Below are 6163 nucleotides of genomic sequence, written 5' to 3' on the forward strand. Positions count from 1 at the left end.
TTCTAAGCTCCATGTACAATTGGCTTAAATGTTTCTAAATCTGGAAGAAAGTTAACTAACTTAATCAAAATGTGTATACACAGTAAGTATAAACTCTGGGGTGGCAAACTGCATGGAACAGCTACTAGTGCAATTCAATAGGATATTGTTTACAACATAGCCAAATGAATCTAGAGCAACAACAGAAATGTTAACATCACTATGTTACAGATCTGGCTGTAATAGAAGAAAAGCTGGTAAAATTCCAAAAGGTTTGTATCAAGAAACATTACAGGCTCCTTGGGAGGCTAAAATGAAGATGGCAAATGCTAAGCTACTCTTTGACTTTAAATATTGGCCCTGTTTCTCTCCCACAGATGCAAACTAACCTGCTGAGTATTTCTAACAATTTCCATATTTATTTTAGACCTGCAGGTATGTTTTTTTTTAAATCTTCATTTAAAATCACTGTATCTTTGGTCATCTTGACAGTGTGATTCATGATTTCCCCATATTATCTTGACAATATCATTTCTTAATGTCCAAATGCGCTTGAAATCAGGGACTCTGAAAATAGACATGTCATTCTCTACCCTGAAAGAATAAGTGCCTAATTTGCCAAATGTCTATGAAAAGCTCATTAAGTTGCTACTACAAACAAAAATAGAACTTAAAACTAAGTATAATAAAAGTAATTTGCGTTGATGGATTTGTTGATCTTCTATACTAATATTCTTAACACTCCAAGACAATTTTATTTCCCCAAGACAAGCTACAAGAGCAGAATTAAACCATTTGGCCTATTGAGTTTGCTCCGCCATTTCTTCATGGCTGATCCATTTTCCCTCAGCCTCAAGTGAGTTGTGGGGGCGCTGCGATGACCCGAAGCATAGCTTTGCTTGTGAGCCACCCAGCGCAATCCTCACGTCATTCATTCGTTTCTGAGAGTTTCACTCTCCCGTATTCACCATCTAATATTTCGATAGAACCGCCTTACACCCTGATGCTTGTCTTTGTCAATCATTATGCAAGATATTTTGGCGGCCCTTGCATAGTTCCAATCCACTCTGTGACTGCTTTTTTGCAGTATATTTATATTTTATATTTGGTATTTTACATTGGAGTTTTAATTAATTACACCTGTTCCCTCGGGGTCCCCTCGGTGGATATAGGTGAGGAGTTCCATCAGGCCAAATTGGGCAGACATACAGGTACATTGCTGATAGCCAGACCCCCTGTGCAGAGGAATCTTGGGGTCCAAGTCTACAGTTCCCTGAAAAGGCGCCACAAGCTGGTAGTGTGGTAAAGAAGGCGAATGGTTCCCTTGCCTTTACTCATGATTTTAAAAAAAATTAGCTTTATTTGTCACGCGTACATCGAAACATAAAGTGAAATATGTTGTTTGTGTGAACAAGCAATGCAGTCTGAGGTTGTGCTGGGCAGCTCTCAAGTGTTGCCATACATTCAGTGCCAACATGTTACGCCCACATCTTAAAGCTTCAACCCGTAAATCTTCAGAATATACGAGGAAACTGGAGCACCCGGACGAAATCCACGCAAACCAATCCCTGAACTACAGGACCATCCAGACCGACAAGGACTGGAACTGCTCCCGCTACTCCCTGTACCCTGGGACCATTCCAGTTTGGAACTCCCTGCCACCACACATTAAATCTGCTGCTGATAGTCAAACTTTCAAGTCGCTTCTCTTAAACACCGCAATCTCAATTACAACTGCATGTTTATAGCCCAGCAGTTGTTGCAGTATGGACAAGACAGTCACAGGTAGGTGAATGTGCATACTTTTTTACAGACAGCAGTGGAATTGAATGCTAATAATACTACTACACCTCTAAAAGACCACAACCTTGTCAAAGGGTTGGAGGCTTGCATGCCTGAATGACCCAGAGAGCTTCGCATGTTGGCTGGAGTCAGGGCCTTACTGTTTTGGCTCTTGGTATGCCAAGCAGGTCAAAGGGTAGAGGCCAGCTTAAGAGGAGTTCATTAGTCATCCAGGTTCGGGGGTTCAACTCAGGGCTAAGAACCCTGACTCTACATCTGAGTGTGATGGTTTTCCAGAGTCTCCAGCTGGGACTTGCATGCCTGACAGTCGTGGAAACCGTGCTGACTCTGACACGATGGAGGAAGCCCTGAACACTGCCAGAGATGGAGGATCTTCACTGTTGCCCTAAGTGCCAGCGGCGTACAGCTAGTTCTGTAAAACATGACGCTGCAGCGCCCTGTTCACTGTACACTGCTAATGGCAAAACCTTTTAACAGTGTTGATGTATCATAGAGCACAACAGCACACAAACAGGCCATTTGGCCCGTCTCTTCAGTGCCGAACTGTGATTCTGTCTATTCCCATTAGACCTGCACCTGAACCAGACCCGTCTATACTCCCTCCCATCAATGTACTTATCCAAACTTCTCTTAAATGTGGCAATGAAACATAAATCCGCTGCCTGTGCCACACTCTCACCAACCTCTGAGTGAATATAACACCTTCAGTGCTGTGTTTGTAACTCTGATTTTGGCCTCCTGTTACACTGCAGCTCACTCCAATGACTGCAGTTTTGCCCTATCATCTGCCTGTCCTTCCTGATAGTCTCACTATACATTGCTTACAACATTCCTGTAAATTTTCTCTGCACTCTTTCAATCTTATCAGTATCTTTCCTGTAGGTAGATGACTGGCACTGTACACAATAATCCAAATTACGCTTGCCAATGTGTGATACAACGTTGCTACTTCTTGAGCTGTCTTGAAGGAAAATTGTTGTTTGCAGTAGCAGTACAATGTAAAGATATAGAATTCCTATAAATGACAGAAATACATTAGCAGCAAAATAATGAGATAGTGTTCATGAGTTGATGGCCCGTTAAGATTTCTAATGGCGGAGGTGAAGAAGCTGTTTCTGAATTATTGATTGTGGGTCTTCAGAATCAGAATTGGATTTCACTGTCCAAGTGATCTGAACTGTGTTGTTCTGTAGCATCAGTGCAGTGGAAGGACACAGAGTTACTATAAATTACAAAACAATAAATACAGGCAGTCCCCGGGTTACGTATGAGTTCCAATCCTGAGACTCACTTTATCCTTTAAAATTGTTCCGATCGTTGACCGACTGTAGCCTAATGCTTTTACAGTGACCAATGGCGTTTCACCTCTTTCCAAACACTTTATTGTTTCCACTTTATTTTCAATTGCGATTGCTTCCCGTCAATGGAACAGAAACACTGTTGGTGGCGGGTCCCGAGCTCCGCCGGCTCCCGAGGTCCACTGGGTCCTAAGGACCACCGCACCGAGTCAGGCTAAATGGAACAAGTGGGGGCTGTGCTGGGTTTGGGTATTTGATCCTCTACAATATTCCGCGTAGAAATTTAAAATGGAGGTGGCAGTTTTTTTTTGATGAGGTCGAGTTGCGAGCTCGACATCAACCCGGCACGGATGGTACGGGAGTCACTGGATCAACATCAACCCGGCACGGGAGCGGTCTGTCACTGGATCGAAGTCGGGAACCTCCATTCTCCAGCCCAGCTCTGATCTCACTCAGCCACCAGCCAACCGGAATGGGAGGGGGGTGGTGGGGGTTAGGGTGAATCTCACTAAGAAAAATTTAAGCCAAATACAAAGCTAAACACTCAACACAGTGTCAACGGCAATGACTTAAAATGGCAGACGGCGTCGCGATCCGACTTAAAGTGGCAGACGGCATTCTCTTTCCTTGGTTCGTAAGTACGAGTTGTCCATAAGTTGGACGTTCGTAACTCGGGGACTACCTGTAGCGCAAAAATGGAATAACAAGGAAGTGTTCATGGGGTTTTGACCGTTCAGAAATCTGATGGCAGTGGGGAAGCTGCTACTGAATTCTTGAGTGTGTGTCTTCAGGCTCCTTACCTCCTCCCTGACAGTAGTAATGAGGAGAGGGAGAGTCCCGGATGGTGAGGGCCTATAATGATGGATGCCGCTGTCTTGAGGCTCTGCCTGTTTACAATGTCTCCGATGGTTGGGGAAGGCTGTATCCATGTCAATCCAGGCAGGTCAGGTTTATCGTTGTTCCTTTCCATGCCTCACGGCACATTGGACAGCAACCTTGTCGTTTCTGTAGAGTTTTTGCCAGTTTTATTATGAGACTGAGTTCCTAGTTCCATGGATGGAAAACATGCAGGGATCCAGTCGGACACTTTCAATGGTGCTCTTACAAAATGCAGTTCAGATGGGGGAGAGCTTTTCTTGCTTCCATCTCTTCAGGAATCGGAGGGGCTACTGTGCCGCTTTGTTCAGGGTCATCCCTGATGCGAACTTCCAGGAACTTGGTTGGAGCTGAGTCCACCACTCTCTGCAGTCCTTTGCATTGGAGCCTCCATACCAGTGATGTAGCCAGTTAGAATGCAAACTGCACCATACATCTGTAGAAATTTACAGACTAACCGTTTTGTCTTGCACTAAAGTCATACATTCCAGGCAACATCCTGGTAAATTTCGAGTGCACCCTCTCTACTGCTACCACATTTTTCCTATAGTATGGTGATCAGACCTGTGGTCTAACCAATGTTTTAAATCAGAATCAGGCTTAATATCATCAGCATATGTCATGAAATTTTTTGTCTTTGCAGCAGCAGTACGATGCAATGCATATTAATAGAAGAAAAAGTGAATTACAGTAAATATATATATATAACTAGCCCCCCCCCTCCCCCCATACCAGACGGTGATACAGCCAGTTAGACTGGTACATAGTTATTAGAATCATTTTATGCCAGTGTGTGAAACATACCGGAATTAATTGTGGTTCAGTGCCAAGCGTAAAACTCAGGACAATACCATAACAGACAACACAATAGCAACCAACAATTTACAAGACAATAGTGCAAACAGTCATGAGCAATCAACAAATGGCAATAATCAGACTTAAATAAATGTGAATATATGATCAGACTCAATAATTATCAAGAGAACAAGGAGAGTAGGAAAGGCCATTTAATGGATGTTATAGAGGCCCTTTATTCCTTTGTTATTGCAATAGCACACTTGTGGATTGCATCATGAGGTCATGTCGATGGTCACAGCCTTTTTCCAGCTAAAACTAGAGTGCAAAGCTTTAATTAATTAATTAGTTAGTTTGTTTGTTTATTTAGAGATAGAGCCTAGGACAAGCCATTTCAGCCCAATGAGCTGCACCACCCAGCCAACCCCTGATTTACCCCTAGCTTAATCGCAGGACAATTTTTCAATGACCAATCAACCTACTAACTGGTTCATCTTTGTACTACGAGAGGAAACTGGAGCACCTGGAGGAAACCCACATACTGATGGGAAGGACATACAAACTTCTTACAGATGCAACGTGAGAGGGGTAAATAGGACTTGGTCAACTTTTATCACACACAAGGTGATGATGAGCTGCCAGTGAAAGTGGAAAAGGTAGGCACAATTACAATGCTTAAAAGGCATTTGGACAGGTACACAGACAGGAAAGGTTAAGTGAGATATGGATCAAACTCAGACAAATGGCCCAGATAGAGTAGACCTGGAGAGGATGTTTGCAGTAGTGGGAGAGTCTAGGACTAGAGGGCGCAGCTCAGAATAGAAGGACGTCTTTTTGCAACAGAGATGAGGAGGAATTTCTTTAGCCAGAGGGTGGTGAACCTGTGGAATTTATTGCTATAGACAGCTGTGCAGGTCAAGTCATTGGGTATACGTAAAGCGGAGTTTGATAGGCTCTTGGTTAGTGAGGGTGTCAAAGTTGAATGGGAGAATGGGGTTTGAGAGGGAAAATAAATCAGTCATGATCGAATGGTGGAGCAAACTCAATGGGCTGAATGGCCTAATTCTGGTCCTTTGTCTTATGGTCTTATTAAAGATTGTTTAATGTCATTTCCAGTACACAAGTAGGTGTAAAGAAGAAAGAAATAATTGTTGCTCTGGTTCTGATGCAGTACAAAAACAATAATAATGAAGAACCCAATGATGAAAATAAACACAAAATATATATGACTTTATATGATATTTTGTGTGTGTGGGTGTGTGTGTGTGTGTATGTATGTGTGTATATATATATATATATATATGAGACTGACAGCTGGGAAAAACCCTAGGTTTAATCGATTTCAGTGCCAGATTGAGAGGGTCAGGATTTTGGGTCAGGAGGTGAGGCACAGGCTGGGTCTGCTCATTGCT

Source organism: Hemitrygon akajei, chromosome 21 (genome assembly GCF_048418815.1).
Source record: "Hemitrygon akajei chromosome 21, sHemAka1.3, whole genome shotgun sequence".
Taxonomy (NCBI): Eukaryota; Metazoa; Chordata; class Chondrichthyes; order Myliobatiformes; family Dasyatidae; genus Hemitrygon; species Hemitrygon akajei.